Genomic DNA, 22,766 nt, shown 5'->3' on the forward strand with positions numbered 1-22,766 from the left:
AGAGAGAGAGAGTATATGCATGTGTGTGCATGAGAGAGAGCACACGAGTGGTGGGGAGGTGGAGAGGGAGAGGGAAAAGCAGACTCCCTGCTGAGCAAGGAGCCCAAGATAGGACTCAAACCCAGGACCCTGGGATCATGACTGAGTCAAAGGTGGATGCTGCTTAACTGACTAGGCCATTCAAGTGCCCCTAAAAAACTTTTTCTTAATCTTGGTCTGAAGTGCTTTCTTCAATCTTAATATTTGATGATAATTTAGCTGGATGTAAATTTTCTAAATTGTCAGTTATTTTCTCTCAATACTTATTTCCCAGTTTTGTTGAGATATGATTGACATATAACACTGTGTAAGTTTAAGGCATCTGAAGTGATGCTTTGATATACATATATATTGGGAAACCATTACCACAATTAAATTAGTGAATGCATTTATTGCTCACATACAGGTTTTTTTGTGCATGTGGTGAGGATGTTCAAAATGTACTTTAGGGGCATCTGAGTGGCTCAGTGGGTTAAGCCTCTGCCTTCGGCTCAGGTCATGATCTCAGGGTCCTGGGATCGAGCCCTGTGTTGGGCTCTCTGCTCAGCAGGGAACATGTTTCCCCCTCTCTCTCTGCCTGCCTCTCTGCCTACTTGTGATCTTTCTTTCTGTCAAATAAATAAATAAAATCTTAAAAAACAAACAAACAAACAAACAAACCAAAACCTTTCTTGGGGCACCTGGGTGGCTCAGTTGGTGAAGTGTCTGCCTTTGGCTCAGGTCATGATCCCAGGGTCTTGGGATCAAGCCCTACATCAAGCTCTCTGCTCAGTGGAGAGTCTGCTTCTCCCTCTGCCTGCCATTCTCCCTGCTTGTGCTCACTTGCTCCTTCTCTCTCTCTGTATTAAATAAATCTTAGAACTTTCAAATATACAGTACAATAAGGCTAGCTGTAGTCACCATGCCTTGTATTTCATCCTCATGACTTACCTCCCTCCACCGCCCCTCCACCAACCCTAGATGACTACCGCTCTATTGTCACTATAGAGTACTTGGCATTTTTTCCCCTAAAGTTTTATGTAAATACAGTTATCCAATACATTCTCTTTTTGTCTGGCTCCTTTAACTCAGCAAAAATAATTTTGAGATCCATCCATGTTTTTGGGTGTGTCAATAGCTTGTTAATTTTTGTTGCTGAGCAGTGTTCCACTTCATGGTGTGATAAGTAATTTTATGTATTAACCTGGATCAGGGGATGTTCAGAATCTGGTGGAACATTATTTCTTGATGTGTCCAGTGTGTTTCAGAGGAGATTAGCATTCTAATTTGTGGCCTCAGTAAAATAGGATGCCCTCCCCAATGTGGACAGTGTCATGTAATCTTTTGAGGATGTGAATAGAACAAACATATGAAGGAAGGAGGTATTTGCCCCTTTTCTTTATAGGCTTATTGTTTGAGCTGGACACCTGATCTCATCTTCTCCTACTCTCAGATTAGAGTTTACATCATTGGCTGCTTCAGCTTTCAGGCTTTGAACTGATCTTGCAGACTGTGGTCCACCACTGTAAGAGCATTTTCTTCATAATAAATCTCTTATTTTTTGTTGGTTCTGTTTCTCTGGAGAATTCAACTAAAGCATATGTATATGCCACAATTTATTTTTCAGTTCCCCCGTTGATGAACATCTATGGTGTTTCCAGTTTTTGGCTGTTAAAACTGCTATGTCATTTGTGTACTAGTCTTTGTATGGAAATGTGATTGCATTTTCCTTGGGTAAATACCTATGAGTGAAATCTCTGAGTCATCTGCTATATGTGTTTAATATTTTTAGAAACTGTGTAGTTGTTTTCCAAAGTGGTAGTACCACTTTTCTGACCAACCGGAAGCATACGAGAGTTCTAGTCCTTCCAAATTCTCACCAGCACTTGGTATGGTCAATCATTTTAATTTTGGACAATCTAATAGATATAGCTGTACCTCACTGGGTTTTAATTTGTATTTCCTTAATGACTAATGATAATAAATATTTCTTTCATGTGCTTATTTGCCATTGTTGGTTTTTTTTTGGTAAGATATCTGTTCAAACTTTTGGTCCATTTTTAAAATTGTGTTGTTCGTTTTCTTATTTCTTTTCTTTTCTTTATGTATTTGGGATACAAGTACTTTAACACATATATGCTTTGCAAATATTTTCTCCATCTTTGTCTTGTGCTTTCATTCCTTTAGTAGTGTGTTTTGAAAAGCTGATGTTCTTAATTTTGATGAAATCAGTTTATTGGTATATTCCTTTATGGATAATTCTTTTTATGTCCTAGCAATGAAATCTTTTCCTAACTCAAGATCACAAATATTTGTTATCTTCTAGAAATTTTATTATGGTCTTGATTTCACATTTAGTTCTATGATTCATTTGTAATTAACTTTTGTGTATTACATAAGGTATGGTTGAAATTATTTTCTTGCATAAAGATATTCAGTTAATTCCAACAACATTTATTAAAAAGACTCATTTTTCTAATTGATTGCTTTTTTCCTCTGTCAGAAATAAATTGATCCTATGTGGAACACCTTGGTTGGATCTTAAGGAATTTTATGCTCAGTGAAGAATGCTCAAAATATTATACATTGTCTGATTGTGTATATATAATATTTTTGAAATAGAAATATTATAGAAATGGAGAAATTATTAGTGGCTCCCAGAGATTAGAAAGTAAAAGGTGAAGAGAGTGAGTGTGGCTATAAAGGGGTAGCAAGAGGGAGCTTTTGTGATGGAACAGAGCCATCACTTGATTGTGGTGTGATTCCATGCATGGGATCAAATTGCATAGAACTGTATATACTCACGCAAATGAGATAATAAAACCAAGAATATCTAAGTGAATCCTGTGGATTGTATCAATGTCGGTTTCCTGTTTGTGATACTACACTCTAGTATGCAAATTGTTACCATTGTGGGAAGTTTGAAAGGCTCTCAGGATCTCACTGTACATTTTCTTCAACTTTCTGGAAATCTGTAACATTTTCAAAAGAAAAATTTTTAAAAAATCAAGTGGCCATATGCATGTGGGCTTATTTCTGGGCTCTCAGTGCTGTCCAATTGATTTCTTTGTTATCTTGGTGCCAGTGCCAGACTGTCTTATTTTATAATAAATTTTGAAGTCTCTTAGTGTAAGTCCTCTAATTTTATTCTTTTTTTTTTTAAAAAAAAGCTTTATTTATTTATTTGAGAAACAGTGAGAGAAAGCACTCACAAGAGAGAGAGGGAGAAGAAGAAGCAGACTCCCACTGAGCAGGGAGCCCCATGTGGGGTTAGATTCTAAGACCTTGGGATCGCAACCTGAGCCAAAGGCAGACACTTAGTGCCCCATCTAATTTTATTCTTTATTTCCCAGAATTGTCTGTTATTATATTTCCTTTGCATTTCCATTTTAGCATTAGCTTTTTAGTTTCTACAAAAAAATCTTGCTGGAATTCATTGAGTTTGTACTGAATCTCTAGATTGATTTTGGGGAAAATTTACATTTTAACAGTATTCAGTTATATGACTCCTGAACATCACATCACATCACATCTCCATTTATTTAGGTCTTCTTCAATGACTCTAAGCAGTGTTCTAAAGTTTTCAGTATACAGCTTTACATATCTTTTTCAGGTTTAGTCCTATTTAGTTTTTTAAATATTAAAATTATATTACTTTAAAAATATTAATTTTTAACAGTTCATCATAGTAGAAATACAATTAATTTTTTAGATTGATCTTATATCCTATAACCTTACAAAATTCTTTTAATGCCTTTTTATTTATTTTTTATGTTTTTACTTATTGGAGAGAGTGAGGGAGAGAGTATGCATGCATGTGAGTGGGGGTTGGGGCAGAGGGAGAGAATCCCCAAGTAGACTCCCCATTGAGTGTGGAGCCCAACATGGGGCGCGAATCCATGACCCATGAGATTACAACCTGAGTCGAAACTAAGAGTTGGATGCCCAACTGACTGAGCCACCTAGGCACCCCAGTTTAATGGCTTTTTAAATAGTGCTTTGGATTTTCTACATAATCCTGTTCTCCAAGAGTAGAGACAAAGGTCTTACTTTTTCCTTTCCAATCTCAATGTCTTTTTTCTTCCTTCCCTTACTGAACTTCTTATAATCTTCAGTACTATTTTGAGCAGAAGTGGTGAGAAAGGACATCCCTGCTTTGTTCCTGATCTTAGGAGGAAAGCATTTGGTGTTTCACTATTAAGTATGAGGTGCATTACTTTTTCATAAATGTCTCTTATTAGGTTGCAGAAGTCCCTTCTTTTCCTAATTTATTGGGTGTTAAAAACAAATCAGAAATGTCTGTTGAATTTTGTTAAATGCATTTTCTGCATCTTAGTTAGGTGACTGTATGTTTTTTTCTTTAGTCTGTTGATATGGTGAAGTACATTGATTGATTTTCCCATGTTAAACCACCCTTGCATGCCTGGGATAAATCCCATTGGTCACAACATATTATCCATAAAATATATGGTTAGATTGGCTTTTATAAAATTTTGTTAAGCGTTGCACCTGTATTCATGAATAGATGAGTAGCTTTGTTTTTGTTTGTTTGTTTATTTTTTCCTTCTCATAGCTTTGTCTGGTTTTGTTACCAGGATAATGCTGATAAAATGAGCTAAGAAGTATTGTCTTCAGTTTTTTTGGATGAGGATGTATAGAATTGGCTTGTTTTCCTCCTTAAATGCTTGCTATAACTTACCAATGAAGTCTTCTGGGCCTGGAGTTTTCATTGTAAGAAGGTTTTAACTACAAATTAAATTTCTTCAACAGTTATAGGGCTGTTCAGATTTTCTTTTTTTTTTCTTGAATGAACTTTGGTAGTCTGTATCTCTGAAGAAATCTGTCCATTTTATCTAAGTTGTCAATTTTATTGGCATGAAAAAAGGAATACTTAAAGTTGCAATTTTTTATTTTTTTAAGCAGTTGATTTAGTATTTATAGTGTACATCTTCAACTTATCATAGTCTCTCTTAGTGATATTGTACTAAGCATGTAATGACATAAGAACCTTACAGCAGTTGACTTCCATTTCTTCCCTCCCAGACATTGTGCTTTTGTTGTCATAATTTTATTTCCACATGGAGGGGTTAGCTCTTGCTAAATGCTCCAACTTTTTTTTTTTTTCTCTTCAACATCCCATTTTTTCTTACTCACATGAATTTCTTTTCTTCCCCCCCCCTTTTCTCTTCTTTTTGTGAGTTAGAATTGATATTTAAAATTTAATCCAGCAATTCTGTAAAATTTTGATCGCCCCAACTACAGGTATACAAGGATCAAGGGACGCACTTGGTGAGTCCCAGAAGGGCTAGGAGTAGGTCTTCTTTAGAATGGAAGATGGGGTAGTTGGGTTCTTTTTTCCATGCTGAGATCTTAGCTACCAGATACCAGGTCTTCATCTGTACCTTTTTGCTGTGGCTGTGAATTCCTTTAAAATGGCAGGACCTGAGGAATGACGTCAATGTACCAGCTCCCAGTGATAGCTCTGTATAAGGTAGTAGGTATGAGAAGGTAAAATGGGGTAGAAGGGGAGCACAGAGGTAGGGTTTGGCCTTGGTATGATGTAGTCTTAGATATAGTATGGTTAAGGAATACCAACTGAGGGCAGGTAGTCAATCTTTCTTTAAATTTGTTTAAATGACTCCTCCTTATGACATCATAAACTCACTGAAATGGTCAAAACAGTATGCGTTGGTGTTCATAGTGAGAACAGCAGCTTTTGTCTATTGTTTTGGAATTTGTGCTTTATCTACTATTTTCTTGTGGTTGGGTTGCCATAAAACTAAAGAAAAGTCTTCAGTAGATTTTACTGATGTGAAGAAAACATGTATCGCTCCCTCCAAGTAAGTGGTGTGTGTGTGTGTGTGCATGTGTGTGTGCATGTGCACATGAAGTTGCCTCCTCTTATTGTCCTAGAAGCATTGTGTTTTGCATACCAGATGGGGCAACTGGGCTGATTGTGTATTTGGATACTTGTGTCTAGAAGCTATAAGCTAGAACTAAAATGAGCAACAGTTGTGGTTGCTGTGACAGGAGCAAGGTTTATGGCTGCACAGCTAGGAGAAAACTTACAGATACAGCCTCTGCTTGTTGGGAAACTGTGTTCATGTCTGCACAGAGTATTTTTGTGAGGTGCTCCCTGTAAAGAACAGCGTCTCCTATCAACATTTAAGATTGAATATTTCTCAAATACAATTTGACTTGCTGCTTGTCTCATTAAAGGCCGGAGGCCCTAAGGTTCCTGTAGAATGAATGTATGTTCGTGGCCTGCCCTGGTGATATATGTATAAATTACTATGCTCTAAACTCATTTTCTGGCCTGTTGTTGTCCTGTAGAGGTTTTCAGTTTCCACCAAAAATAAAGGATCGATGGCTCAGACAGTGTGCAGTGTTGCTGAGAATGAGAACCGTGTCCCGGAATCTGTGGTTGGCCAACGGTGTCCAATGTATGCAAATATGTTCTAAGAGGTTCCCACCATGACACTGGATATAAAAATATTTCTGTAATGACAAGGTTTTATGACCATTTCAGACACCACTTAAAGACCATGAGGGAATTTGGCTTTAATGGGACTGAATGTGTGTGACTAATGTGCTCAGACACTGTGGCCAAGAACTCAGGTGTTTAGAGCATAAGAGTAAGTAGCTTAAGACCATATATATTTAATCTTCAACTGTGCCAGTTAATCCTGCTCTAACTTCTGGCTAGTTAACTGCTCATGAATACACAGGGTTGGTAACCGGATTGTTCAGTATGACAGAAACAGCACAAGCCCATCGGCAGGTCTGGGAGAAATGATGTGACACGTGTGTGTGCGTATGCATGTAAGTATATATGGAGGTGGGTAGGGGTGAGAGAAAGAGATGCCAGGGGATTTAAAAATTGTCAGGATTTTCTGTGGCTACCAATAGCATAGCCTTTCATTATGTATGAACATAAGATTATGATTCAACAACAACAACAAAAAAGAGCTTTTTAAAGTGAATATAGGAAACACTATATAGTTTCTTGCTCAGAGCGGTGGAGCAAGATAAGTAGCTGAGATATCAGAGCCCAGAGATCTGTAGTGCATGGGAGGCCTTGAAGAGGGTGTGGGCTGGTTCAGCAGCCATCTGAGGCCAATGCTGACCTGAGGTGGATCTAGACAGTGACACAGGGGCAAGAGTAACTGGAGAAGTCAGTAAAGCCCAAAAAGGCAGATATGACCAGTAGGAATGTGGCCAACACGGTGTTCCTTAAAACTAGAAGCTGGTTTAGTATCAGAGGGCCAATTTAAAAACAATCACCTGTTACATGACTCTCCGTTGACCATCTTCCCAGTGACTGGTGTTGTCACTCAGTTCTTTCCTTTATCTTATTTTCATCTCAGTTCTGAGATAGAGAACACTGAGAATTCAGCCATCAGCAGTAGAATTCCAGTAAGGAAACTGTGCTTAGTGGGCTTGGAGACCTAAGGCAAAGGCAAATGACCAAAGAGAAAGGTTCTCTTTGAGCAAATATGCAACCTTGTTTCCAAGGAATCTCCCTCTCTCAACCTCCTTAGTTGGCTGCTGTCACCTTTATGTCTTCCCCAAACCTCTACTTCAACCCTACCCTGTTTCCATCAATTGTTGACACATATTCATGGAGGAAATAGAAGCCATGAGTTAATAAACTCCCATAATTTCCTTGTTTTTGTTTTTTCCTAACTCCATCTGTTCTCATCTTCCCTCTTGACTTGGGCTGGAAAAACTAAGGTTACCCTATCCCATGTTCTCTTGATCTGTTCCCTTCAGTCCTCAAACTACCAACATCTACTCTCCTGAAACTGGCTGGCCACTGTCACCGCTCACCTTATAGTTGCAAAAGCCAATGGCTGTTGTTTAGATCTCTTATTCTGTAACATTTCACATGATTGATCATGTTCTCATTTCCAAAATGTCACTTTTGCGTTGGATTTCGTGGAAATATTTTCTTCTGATTTACCTACCTCTTACTTTTGATTAAGTCTTTTTCATTTTTTTCTTCCTTTGACTGCTTTTAAATATCAGTATATTCAACAATTTATTAATTACAAGGGAGAAAATCATTTCAGTGGAGAGGCTTAGCAGATAACTTAATTAAGTGATCAAAGGGAACATTAGTAATGACAAATCAAGATTTTGTGCCCCTTGATAGGATGCAATGAAAAGAAAACAGCATCACTTCTGTGATATTCCTGTCAAAGATGCATAACCTGTTTCATGAGAAACATCAGAAAAATCTAAATTGAGGGTTGTTTACTAACTAAAATAGCTGGCCTATAGTCTTCAAAAATGTTGAGGTCATAGCAGAAAGACTGAACAGCTTTTGCAGACTGAAAGAGATAGGTGAGACATGACAGCTAATTGCCCTGCATGATTCTGAAGTTTGTCCATCTGATGTATAAGACATTATGAGAACAGTTGGTGGAACTTGAAGGGGATTCTGAGGATTAGATATTAGTGATGTATTAGTGTCCTGGTTTTTGTGGTTATGCAAGGGAATGTGTTTGTTGGAAACAAACAGGAAAGTTTTCTGGGTTGTTGGAGCATCAGGCCTGCAACTTACTCTAAAGTCATTCATGGAAAAAGCTCTTTATATTTGCAACTTTTCTATCAGTTTCTGGTTTTTCCCCCCAAACTAAATGTAATTAGATAAAAAGTATAACCTGTAGTTTGAATCAGGGCATCTAGATCTAGGAACAGAGAAAAGGTTGATGAGCACTATGGGGCATGTAGGATGGGGCAAGGCTGCTTACATGGGCGGGAGTCTTAGTGAGATTCCAGGTTGTTGAGTTGTAATAATTACACACTGAGAAAAATGCAGAAAGCATCATAGTGACTCTACATCCACCATTGAGAATCAACAGAAAATCAAAGGGAAGGAAAGAAATAAATTTGTACAAAGCAAGATCACACGAGAAAGCCAGAAATGAGACTTGACTTTTCACTGTCAATGACTAGAAATAGACATCTCTGTCTCTATCCCCTCTCTGTCTCTATCCCTGTCTCTCTGTGTCTGTCTATTTCTTCTCCCCCAACTTTTTATTATTTTCTAAAATCTGATGTTAAAAATCCTCTTTAGTGTGTATGTAAAACCATATTCTTGAACTGTGACAATTTGGCTTCATCCAATTACAACTTGGATATCTAAAAGGATACTTTATCTTTTGGGTTTTAGTGGGTTATGAGTTACTTAAATATGTTTCCTAAGGGGAGTCTGTCCAGCAGAGCAAGTCTTTTAAAATGCTGTCCCCCAGGGACTGCTCCTGTTCTTGTCAGTCAGGCAGGACTTAACTTTGTCTTACAGAGAGTGGGCCTGTAGTCTCCTTGCTTTGTGAAGACAACTTTTTACTTAGAGAGTGCAGCCTTCTTGTATCATTTATGGCCTTAGGTCATGTTGACTTATTTCTTCTGAATGGATGTCTGCACACACACATTTATATGTATCCGGCTATCATGTATTGATGTATTTATTTAAATTTCACACTGACAAATAGTCATAGTAAAAAAAAAAAATAGAAAAGCAATAGAAAAAACAAAACAACTGTATCATCTGACATCCCATCCTGAGAAAACTGTTGTAGTGCCTTGTTTGTGCATTCTTGGAGACTTTTTTCTGTGCAAATATGTACATATATATTTGTGTATATATGTAGGCTTATGTGTTAACAAAATAAGATCATACCAAAGTTCTGCTCTGTAACCTACCCTTTTTCCACTTAATAATATTTTGTGGTATCCTAGTATTTCATTGTGCAGCATTTCACACCATTAAATGCTTACAGTATTTTCAGTTTTTGCTATTATAAACTTTAGGCCAATAGATATCCTCATGCATATATACTTGTGCATTTAATTATTTTCTTTGGATAAATTCCTAGAAGTGGAATTTCTGAGTCAGTGGTATTGGGATGTTTTCAATATATATTGCCAGACAGCACTCCAGAAAAGTTGTATCAGTGTACGTGCCTGCCAGCAATCTTACGACAATTTTTTTGAGAAGTAATTTATACCGAGTAAAGTGCACAAACCTGAAGTATATTGCCCAGTAAATTTTTGCAAATGTATATATTTGTGTTAACCACCATCAGACCAAAGATACAGAACATTTCTATCACCCCAGGAAGTTCCCCTTTGAGGTAATCACTCTTCTGAGTTTTGCTATCATAGATTAGCTTTGTTCTTGAACTTCATAAAAATGGAATCATATATATACGTTTGTGTGTCTGGATTCTTTTGCTTAGCATAATATTTTGTGGATTCATTTCTATTTTTGTTTATATCAGTGTAGTAACCCCCTTTATTTTAGAAGATGCCTGGTAGGTGCCTGAAACCACAGATAGTCCTAAACCTTTATCTTATATATTCTGTTTTTTTTTGGTACATACATATGTAGAACAAAGATTAATTTCTAAATTAAATACAGTAAGAGGTTATCAACAATAACCAATAATAAAATAGACAATTACAATAATATACTGTAGTGAAAGTTATGTGAATGTGGTCTCTCCCCCCACAAGATATTTTATTATACTGTGTTTACCCTTCTTGTGATGATCTGACATGATAAAATGCCTACAAGATGAAGTGAGGTGAATGGTGTAAGCATTGTGACTTGCTGTTAGGCTACTTGACTTTCTGATGGTACATAAGAAGGAGCATCTCCTGGGGCACCTGGGTGGCTCAGTGGGTTAAACCTCTGCCTTCGGCTTGGGTCATGATCCCAGGGTTCTGGGATCGAGCCCCACATCGGGCTCTCTGCTCAGCAGGGAGCCTGCTTCCTCCAGTCTCTCTCTCTGCCTGCCTCTCTGCCTGCTTGTGATCTCTCTCTGTCAAATAAATAAATAAAATCTTAAAAAAAAAAAAAAAAAGGAGCATCTCCTGCTTCCAGACCACAGTTTACCGAGGGTAACTGGAACTGTACAAAGTAAAAACCGAGGATAAGGAGGACTCCTACATCCCCTAACATCCTCCCCCCCTTTTAAAATTCTAGGGTAGTATTTCATTGTATAAATGTACTGCCGACATTTTTCATCCATTCTCCTGCTGAGGGATACTGTGTTTGTGTAGTTTCAAATTTGAGGCTGTTATGAATAAAGTTGCTATGAACATGTTTTACATATCTTTTTGTGACTATATTCATTCATTTCTGTGGGGTATAAAATAGTGGAATTGCTGGGCCATCGGGTAGTTATATATTTAGCTTTATTAGATACTGTTAGTTTTCTGTAGTTATTGAGGCAATTTACACTCTCATTAGCAATGTATTAAACGTTCCAGTTTCTCTATGTCCTCCTCAACACCTGAACGTCCTTCACTATTAAATATATGACGGGAAACATTTATCTCCTCCCTATCTTGGTTTATATGCTTAATCCAACTCTTACTAAACTCATTCATTCCTTAATTCTTATGTTTCATTAATAAATATTTATGAAGCAATTTTTATGTGCCTGGTACTGTATTAAGCCTCGTGGATACAAAGATGAGTAAGAATAAGCTCTTAAGAAACTTACAGCCTCACAGAGAAAACATATAGAAGCACCTAATTAAAGTGTATGATGAATGCCGCAACATGAGCCTGGACTTGCACAGAAGCATGTAGTCATGCAGAGAAAGAATAACAAACGTTAAGGAGGGAGAGAGAAGGGATGGCAGATGAGAGACTTGAGGTTCCACAAAAGAAGGGATAACGACAGGCAATGTGATCGAACCCATGTTACTCTAGATACCATGCCAAGTGCTTTACATGTCTTATCCTAGTTAGTCTTCCATGTTGGTTAGCTTCTTAATATGCTGATATTACAGTTGAGTCAACCGAGGCATGGAGAAGTGAAGCAACGTGTCCACAGCCACAGAGCTACCAAGCGAGGAAGCTGGGATTTGAACCCAGGAAGTCCGACTCTAGAGCAAACACTGGACCCCTACCTAGATGAGGCGTAGTGGGGAGGGTCTTGGGAAGGCATACTAGGCAGTGAAAGCAGCTGTGCACAGGCAGCAAGAGAAGATACAGTCTGGCAAGTTTGAGAGACCTCCAGCAAGAGGCCGGAGGGAGCATGGTAATGGGAGCAAGAAGAGATGGAGATGAAAGCCAGATCTGGAGAGAAGCAGCTAGCATTTGTTTGATGGCTTTTCACTGGGAGTCGTCTGTCCCTCTGCCCCATCACCAAACTCCAAACAATATTTAAAATGTTTCATCATGTCATTGGATGAGCCATTTGGGCACACTTGCCAAACAACCGAACATTCCAGTTTCCTCGAATGGAGTGGAAAGAATTACTTGAAAGTGTGTGAGCAGAGCCTGGTTTCATATGCCGGCTCCCGGCAGTGCCCGCATGCCCGGTGCGTTCTGTTTAATGCACCCATCTGCTGGCGAGGTGGCAGCTTTCAGAGGAGCTGAGGATGGTGTTCCTGAGCCCTCTGGAAGGGTCCAGTCGTAAAAGGACAAAACCCAGGCGATGCTCCGTCGTGTAGTGCAATGGGCGACGCCAGATTTCGCTAAAATAGGATTAAGTCAAAAACTGCACACTGTGAAGCATTTGTCTGGTTAAATAATTTAACAGGTCTTGCATTCCTGCTTCAGTCAGTTTGAACAGAAATGCTTCTCTTGGGGCCTCTCCTTGCGAACATCATCAGACTAATCGTGTGCAAGCTTGCCTGGTGCCAGTTGGGCTGGGGCGGGGGGTGCTGGTGGGTGCCTGGTGGTCCTGGTGATGATGGGAAAGGAGGCAATGCAAAAGTATACCTTTGGGGAAAATGCAAACTTTCCTTGCCTGCGGAGTGTGTGTGTTAGTATTCAGAGACTGTTGGCCCATTGTTTGCGACTCCAGCTTTCTCAGCAGAATGCGTGGCAGATGGCTTACATTTGCATTAGCCTTCTGGAGAAGGAATTCGCTACCAACAACATAAGCTGCAGCTTTTCTTTTCAGAATTTACAACAAATTGGCCAGAATGACAATTTAAAAAAAAACATTAGCATCACTATTTCCACATTCCCTTTCTGAATAGGGTAAATGATTCCCTCTCCAACTGTGTCATTTGCACTTTTTTCCCCCCAAATGTTTATTAAAATGATTTAGGTATTTCATTATGCAAAATGACTTTTATAAAAAGACCTTTCTTTTTGCCCCACAGTCACATATAATTTCTTTTGTCACTTGTTATAGAGTGGAGTTATGTGAAGCTAGGACATATTATTTGTTCTAGTCTGTATTGGATAATTTATTACATTAAGAAACCAATAATTTTCAAATATAATCAGATTTAAGTTTTTAATAAGATTCATCTTCCCATTCACACTTGCTTAATTTAAGGATATTAAATCTGCTCAGGAACGAGCTGCCTCTCAAAGCCTTGTGTGCCCATTAAGGGGCTTTATTCCTGATGTGTTAATAGGATTTAATTACATTACCGTCTTCATGCGGAGTCACAGTGCAACAGTTAACTGTGATAAGCCAAGCAAACAACAGCCTGAAAAGGAAGTGGTGTATAGTAGTTGGTTTATCGGCTTAGAAAATCAAGACGATTATTATTTTAAAATTGATGGTTGCACGCATTTGCATCATGTTTGGTTCAAATGCTGGAAAGAACAAACTTTCTCTTTTCCTTTAAAAAGAAAATCACTTAAAAGGCCACCCACATAAAAGGTGAACAATAAACACTTAACAGAAACTACTTAATTGCCATTTATCTTTTGAATTGCAATGAGATTTTTACTATCGACTATAAAGAGATTTGTTTCAACAATTTACCCTGCTATTCTTTTGTCTTTTTGACTATCACATCCGTGATTTGGGGTTCAGAATAATAGCTGTGTTCATTGTTAAGAAGTAATGATTTTCAAATTGCTCTTTTATCCTGTCTTAAACTTTTTTTTTTTTTTTTCCCCTGCTCCTGCCCTTACCCGCTGTACCACTTCCTGGGTCCCCCAGTTAATGACAGATAACAGAGCTTTGGGATTCTGTGGCCTGACAAGAGAAGGCATCTGGATACATCCTTCAGTAAATCTTGTCAATTTCTCCATCAAGATCATTTGCATTGATTGGAAGTGTTGACTTCTGTGAATTTCCGTTTCATGTGAACTTGACAGAACTCAGTACTTTTGCTCGTCACAGATGCCTGTGAACTAGAAGAATGATTTTTAGAGCATTCCAATGACTTAAAAAAAAAAAAAGAAAAGAAAAAGAAAGAAAAGGAAAAGGAAAAGAACCCAGCAATATGTTATCTGGTTGAACTTTTCACTTCCAAAGTGATTGACAACTTCTGCACATTTCATGAGACATCACAGACCTGGCAAACAAAATTTGAGATGGTATACAGTCTTGTTTTACCCTGTTAGAAGTAGTTATGGAGGTGGGGGGGAAAAAAGTATGAAAAGTCACCAGAGCTAATTTTTTTAAACAGTAACTTCCTACCCTGGTCTGTCAGGAAGATGTTTCTTTCTTTCTTTTTTTTTTTTTTTTTTTAAGATTTTATTTATTTATTTGACAGACAGAGATCACAAGCAGACGGAGAGGCAGGCAGAGAGAGAGGAGGAAGCAGGCTCCCTGCTGAGCAGAGAGCCCGATGCGGGACTCGATCCCAGGACCCTGAGATCATGACCTGAGCCGAAGGCAGCGGCTTAACCCACTGAGCCACCCAGGCGCCCAAGGAAGATGTTTCTGATGCCACTTTTTCCTTGAGCTATGTTGGTGGGAGGTGGAGAGAATGGGAAGCGAGGAATGCCCACACATTGTTCTGGTTCTCTCGGAGCCATCCACTTTCATCTCTTCTATGTACTGGGAGTTTGTATACATTCTTAAAGCAGCTCCACTTTTCAAAAAAAAGTTTGAAAATCGAAGAACTCTACTTTCTGTTCATCCCTCAGCCCATGTATTTAACATTCCTTCAGTGGTCAGTTACGGCATGGGCCTACCATGTTCCTCAGACATTGTGGTCCACAGTGGAAATACAAAAGGGAGTGAGAAATCTCCTTATCTTAAAACTTATGTAACTACATTATAGCCAAGCTGGAAGGCTAGCAGATATGAATGCAGAGTATTCTAGTATTCTTAGCTAAGCGAAGTATAGTTTCTGCCATTCTAGCAGATCTTAATAGTCAGTAAATATTAATGTAAAATATTAACGTGCTTTATTTACATAGTTAATTATAAACACAGTTAACATTCCTCAGAGTTCACACTTAGTGAATCTAATTTTAATGAATCCATAAGAGGACAATGAATAGCCGTCCACACTCACATAGCTTTCAGAGACTATAAACAAATACTGTGTCCAAAGACTCTCTGTGACTTGGTGGTTACTGAAAGGCAACCAAAGAGAAGACTGTGTTATGCTAAGTTTGGAAAGTTAGAGGCAGACCACAGAGCAAAGGGCATGTGGGATGTGAAGCTAGCGTACAGGTTCAGCCGGGAGCAGTGCCTTTTTCATACCCCGTGTGTCTCCGTGCACAGCCTGACGATTTTCCACTCCTCTGGATCTATTTTCTTGATCAGCCTCCAGTATTTTGCCCCCAGCTTTCAGTCATTCTTTTCTTTCTTCTGTTCGTCTTCATCTCCCTGGAGCTTCCCTTTAGTGTTGTTATTCCATCACTCCTGTAACATTGAAGTAGCATCTCTTCCAGAGTTTCTCAGAGCTGGAGCACATGCGTGTGTGTGTGTACACACACACACACGTGTGCACAAGGTAAGGGGGTAATGAGAGGCCAAGTCGTGTGGCTCGTGGAAAGCAGTTTAGGGTGGTTGAAGTGCAGGGACAGTATGGGGAGGACCAGGAGGGAGGATAGCCAGGGGCTAGCACGGGTCTGGAGAGCAGCTACAGGCAGAAGAGAATTCTGGATTCACAGTATGAAAATAGGATGTAGAGCTGTACCTTGATTTTTAGAATAGGCATAGTTCTGGAAAAGTAGAGTGAACTTTTAAGTCTCTTTAAATCATTTTTTGTTAAAAATATTAGAGTCATTTCTTTGGAGAGAAATGTGGTTTTAATGTATTAAAAAATGATACTTAAAACTCTCTTGATGTCTGCTTATCCTTTTCTTCTTCAAGGCCCAATTCTGTGTGAATCTCTGGATTTCCCCGGTGTTTTTGTTTCCCTTGAAGTTTTGTGGTGCTAATCAGATGCCATTTTTGTTATGTTTTTTTTTTTTTAAATACAATTTAAGAATATTTAAAATACAAAAATTATCCCAAACCTGTAAATTAGACTATGAGGATAACCACGTATCCATTCTTGGTTTATTTTCTTTTCTGGGAGAGTGTACTGTTATCTACTATTACTTAAGGGCTTGAACTAGGTGAAGTTTTATGTTGACTTGTAGGTTTGTGTCTAAACGATTTGATGGAAATTATTTTTGGTAGGCAGATAAGGTAATCAGAAAGGTTTTGGTTTAGTGCCTCATAGGACACTAATCAGTTTTGTATCTGATTCAACAAGCGTATTTTAACAGTCCTTTAGTAAGTTTCCTGTAACTGCCCAGCTCCACAAGCGCTCACCTTGTGAGCGGTAACTCCACTCACCTTCTTACAGCTTTCCTCATTAGCTTATGAGTTCTAGAAATCCTTTTTCATGGGTTCATTCTATTTTGTATGAGAGTCATGTCTTTGGCTTTTTGGCAGAATAGTATACTTTGATAATATAATCATAAATACTTTGTTGGCTTTAAAAAGACTAAAATACCAGAACTCGTATACCGTCAGTGCCGTCAGAGCTGGTCTACGAGTCAGACACTATGACAGCTTTGATTCCTTTTTTTTTTTTTTTAAAGATTTTATTTATTTATCTGACAGACAGAGATCACAAGTAGGCAGAGAAGCAGGCAGAGAGAGGAAGGGAAGCAGGCTCCCTGCTGAGCAGGGAGCCCGATGCGGGACTCGATCCCAGGACCCTGAGATCGTGACCTGAGCCGAAGGCAGCGGCTTAACCCACTGAGCCACCCAGGCACCCCGCTTTGATTCCTTTTGATCTAAAATCATGCACTATGGCCGGATCATCGTCTTTGGTTAGTAGATATTTTTGTAGAGTACTCATTTGTTTTTTACCTCCCCAAACCAGACCTTTCAAAAGGATAGGAATTTGTTATCACTGAGGATATGTGGGAAAATAAGCAGTGATACAGGATCTGAGGGAAGTTATAAAATAGGACATTGTTAAATGCTTTCCTTAAAGGTGGCATTTGGGAATACATCTACAGCTTCCTAGACAACTACTCAGGGCTTAGTTCAATTCAGCTAACTTTTATTGAGCATTTACCCTGCACCAGGCACTGTGAATGAGCCTGGGGATATACAGATGAATGGGTTGTAGTTGTGGGCTTCAGGTATTTATAGCAGAATGTGATATGAACAACACCATGTGTGTGTGTGTGTGTGTGTGTGTGTGTGTGTATATCTCCAGGTTCCATTACAGAGGAGAGAATTAGTTCCGTCTCTAGGTATTAGGGAGTGACGTCTGGGCATCTTACAAGGATAAATTGGTGTTCTTCAGCTGACAAGTTTCGGGGGAAACAAATGTCCAAGTACAGTATTAAGGAGCTAGGCATATTTGGGGAGTTGGCTGTGGTTTGGCATTACTGGAGCGTAGAGTTTAGGTGGAGAGATGAGAAGTAAGAAGGGTGAGCTAAGAAGGACTCAGCCCATCAGGAACCTAGGGAAGATTGCCTCCTATTGTTGCTGTAACAAATGGCCACGAATTTAGTAGTCAAAAGCAACAAATGTATTCTCTGTTGGTCTGGGGGTAAGAAGTCTAGAATGGGTCGGCAGGCTACCGCATTCCCTCTGGAGGCTCCAGGAAAGAGGAATCTGTGTCCTTGCCTTTTCCAGCTTCTAGAAACTGCCTGTACTCCTTGTCTTGTGTGCTGCCCTCAACCCCCATCATTTCAGTGCCTGGTTCAGCTGTCCCCTTTGTTACGTTCTCTGAGTCTCCTGCTTCCTTCTTCTAACAACCCTTGTGATGACCTTGGGCCTACTGGATGATTCAGGGTAATCATCTCCCCATTTCAAGATCCTTAACTTAATCGCATCTACAAGGTCCCTTTTGCCTTGTGAAGTGACGTGTTCACATATGGCAGAGACTGGGATGTGGGCATCTTTGGGAGGCCACTACTCAGCCTGCCACAAATAGTATATGTCATAGTTTTTGGGAAAACAGTTTGAAGATTGTGAACAGATGATACACTGATGTAAGTGGTTCTCAAATTTTAGTGTGCTTATTAAAAATGAAGGTGATTCTGATTCAGTATCTCAGGGGTGGGCCTGGCAACTGCATTCCAAACAGAATCACCTCCAGGTGATTCTGATGCAAATAGTTTCAGAATTACTCCTTGGGAGATGGCTTTCTAATGGCTGGATGGATAATGGACTAGAGAAGAAAAGGACCACAGACCTGCAGATAGATTCCTGCAGTAGTGCACAGTGGAAGAATACATTGTTAATGATTAACAAAATCCTTTCCAAACCCCTGAGAGACAGTATAATATGTTCATTAAGGGCCTATGTGATGGAGTCAGACAGATCTAGTTCTATCACTTGCACCTGTCACCGTGCAAAGTTACTTCATTTCTTAAATCTCAATTTCTTCACCTGAAAATGGAAATAATCATATCTATCTTTATGGTGGTTTTGAGAATTAAATATGGTGTGTCAGAAAGGCACTTGGCACAGTGCCTGGCACACAGTAAGCACTCACAAATAATGGCTATTTTTAAAAATTAATTTATTTATTTTCAGCATAACAGTATTCATTATTTTTTCACCACACCCAGTGCTCCATGCAAGCCGTGCCCTCTATAATACCCACCACCTGGTACCCCCAACCTCCTACCCACCCAATTCAAACCCCTCAGATTGTTTTTTAGAGTCTATAGTCTCTCATGGTTCACCTCCCCTTCCAATTTCCCCCAACTCTCTTCTCCTCTCCATCTCCCCATGTCCTCCATGCTATTTGTTATGTTCCACAAATAAGTGAAACCATATGATAATTGACTCTCTCTGCTTGACTGATTTCACTCAGCATAATCTCTTCCAGTCCTGTCCATGTTGCTACAAAAGTTGGGTATTCGTCCTTTCTGATGGAGGCATAATACTCCATAGTGTATATGGACCACATCTTCCTTATCCATTCATCCGTTGAAGGGCATCTTGGTTCTTTCCACAGTTTGGCGACCGTGGCCATTGCTGCTATAAACATTGGGGTGCAGATGGCCCTTCTTTTCACTACCTCTGTATCTTTGGGGTAAATACCCAGGGGTGCAATTGCAGGGTCATCGGGAAGTTCTATTTTTAATTTCTTGAGGAATCTCCACACTGTTCTCCAAAGAGGCTGCACCAACTTGCATTCCCACCAACAATGTAAGAGGTTTCCCCTTTCTCCACATCATCTCCAACACATGTTGTTTCCTGTCTTGTTAATTTTGGCCATTCTAACTGGTGTAAGGTGATATCTCAATGTGTTGGTTTTTTTTTTTTTTTTAAAGATTTTATTTATTTGACAGAGATCACAAGTAGGCAGAGAGGCAGGCAGAGAGAGAGGAGGAAGCAGGCTCCCTGCAGAGCAGAGAGCCTGATGCGGGGCTCGATCCCACAACCCTGGGATCATGACCTGAGCCAAAGGCAGAGGCTTTAACCCATCGAGCCACCCAGGCACCCCTCTCAATGTGGTTTTAATTTGAGTCTCCCTGATGGCTAGTGATGATGAACATTTTTTCACGTGTCTGATAGCCATTTGTATGTCTTCATTGGAGAAGTGTCTGTCCATATTTTCTGCCCATTTTTTGATATGCTTGTCTGTTTTGTGTGTGTTGAGTTTGAGGAGTTCATTATAGATCCTGGATATCAACCTTTTATCTGTACTGTCTTTTGCAAATATCTTCTCCCATTCCGTGGGTTGCCTGTTTGTTTTTTTGACTGTTTCCTTTGCTGTGCAGAAGCTTTTGATTTTGATGAAGTCCCAAAAGTTTATTTTCGCTTTTGTTTCCTTTGCCTTTGGAGACATATCTTGAAAGAAGTTGCTGTGGCTGATATCGAAGAGATTACTGCCTATGTTCTCCTCTAGGATTCTGATGGATTCCTGTCTCACATTGAGGTCTTTTATCCATTTTCAGTTTATCTTTGTGTACGGTGTAAGAGAATGGTCAAGTTTCATTCTTCTACATATAGCTGCCCAGTGTTCCCAGCACCATTTATTGAAGAGACTGTCTTTTTTTCCACTGTATATTTTTTCCTGCTTTGTCAAAGATTATTTGCCCATAGGGTTGAGGGTCCATATCTGGGCTCTCTACTCTGTTCCACTGGTCTATGTGTCTGTTTTTATGAATAATGGCTATTGTTTTAAGGATCATTATATCTAAAGGACACATGTTATTTTTTAGTGAAATGCTCAATTTAATTCTAAAGTGAATGTCGACTTTTTATGGGTTATTCATCTGTTGCACCTTTACCTAAAGTTCTGGAGGAAACAGAACAAAAACATTAACAACAAAAAACCAGGAAGGACCCCTCTGAACACAGAGTTGGCCCATCTTGCTTTTACATTTATAAGCCATTCCTCAGGACATACTCCTCTCTGGTTCTGCAGATACTATTTTCTAGCACTTCGTGGGCCTGAAGGTGATGATCAGTCTAAAGGCAGAGGATGTAGAAACAGCAGAGGCAAAGCATCAAATGCAACAGAGATGGAACAGCCCTTAGCCGAGACCGCTTGTTAGAACGCATATATGAAAATAATGGAAAATTCCACCTGCCAAAATACTGGAAACTAGGAAACTTGACAAAATAGGACTCTGCATTCAGACACTCCTCTACCTACAAACTTGTAGAGAAATTAAGGAACTTTTGGGGAAATGAGAACACAGTTTATCTCAGAAGAAAGATGTTCCAGCTTTGTCAGCTAGGTGATTTTACTGGTCCCACTTAGGCGTTACAAAAATGGGAAGTAGAGTGTCCCTCTGTGTCTATGAATAAATGGATTTAGGAGTAAGATTTTCAGCACTAATCTGTGATCAGGTAGAGGAGCTTCTGTATTCTGATTCTGATGGAGTGCCTGTTTTATTAATTAAGTGATGAAAAATTATCCTTAGGAGAGTTCCTGTATAATGAGGTAAACACATGTGCCTGCTGTAGAAGGTGGTTGGAGGCTCAGATTGTGTTGGGGAATGGGAGGTGAGATAGGAGGAAAGTGGCGGATGGTCCTATTCCTGTCCCTTCATTCCTGCAGTCAACCCTACAGATCATGCATACTGGGCATCCCTGGGGCAGAATGGGTAAGAATGGGAGAATGTGCAAGAAAACCCTGTAGATGAATGCACTTAGACTGGGCTAATGTTGGTAGCCCAGTTGGCAGAACATTGTTTGTTAGAAGAGCAAAACGATCACCTATACCGAAATCCAAGGGAATGTTTACCTTACTTAAAATAAGAAATTGCTTTCAGGTGTGAACTTTCTGCTACCATTTGAATAATTGCTCTACACTGCCTATTGACAAGTATGTTTAGCTGTTCACGAAAGTTAGTTCTTAAAGGGCCAGCACTTGCCAATTTTTGTTAATGTGGTTATGAGACTGCATTTTGAACCATATTAAAACTGAATTTTGGGAAAGCATGCACAGTTCCATTTGAAATAATGTTATTGTTTTGAATTATCCCATTTCATGGATGAAAAAGTTGAAGAACTGACAACCTGCTCAAGATCCTGTTTTAAGTTTGAGACTAGTGGTACCCTAGACAGGGAAAGGGAGACAATCCAAACAACGGGTTTTCTAGCAGTGGGCGTGTCAGAACTTGAGCAGGCAACATCCATGAGATAACCTTGTTAAACCATAGCAGAAAAAGTGGCCGTACCTATCTTTAATTGACCAGTAAATGCACGTCAAAGACTTTAAGATACATTTATGGTATACTTGAGCTTGGGCAAAAAATCCAGAAAGAGAATATTCAGCAAGATGTGTCCTCAGTGAAAGGAGGGTACCTGTCCGTTTGGCAAATTTGACCGACTGGCTCCTGGAGATTTCTGTTTCTGGTGAACGGATTATCTCAGCCTTTAAGCAACCGCCTCTCTCTCTACTGCTGCTGTTGCTTTTTGATATTTCTCTGTTCATTTACACCTCCCCACAGGGCAGAGAAGGAAGATAAGGCGGAAATCAGTATTGGTCATGGGTTAAACGTCTAATTGCAGCTCTTAAGGGGACTGGAGAAAGGAGGGTAAAACGAGGTCTGGGAGTTATGTGCTGCTCTGTGTCTCTGTTCCCATCCCCGGTGCAATCCATCAAGTGTCCCTGGGTTGGCAAGGCCCCTGGAAATGTAGCTGAGCTGGTCTGAAATTTAAGTCAGACAAAGAGGAGATGTCTCTTTTTTGTTTAAAAGTATTTTCCACTGGAAGACTGAATTCACATTGTAAAGAAAAAAAATGTTTTAAACAGACATAGTAATATTGTTTTATCTTGGCAAATGTTCTTGTGCCTGTATATGTATACACTTGTAACATGTTCTCTAAATATATCTTTAGTGATTTATGGGAGCAGATGGGAGATGTGATCCATATAGTCTCTTGTTTGAATAAATTGGTGTCAGGACTTCAGTTTTGGCCATCACTGCCCAGTGCTGCTTTTCTTCCTAATTAAGACATAGATGGGAGTCAAGAATTGGATGAACAATATTTTTACTTCTAGAACTGAGAGATACCTGCCGATCTTGGACTTTAGTAAAGTCTCTCCTGCCTATATCATTTTCCGTGGACAGATGATGCCAAACGAAGTTA

Source organism: Neovison vison, chromosome 2 (genome assembly GCF_020171115.1).
Source record: "Neovison vison isolate M4711 chromosome 2, ASM_NN_V1, whole genome shotgun sequence".
NCBI lineage: Eukaryota > Metazoa > Chordata > Mammalia > Carnivora > Mustelidae > Neogale > Neogale vison.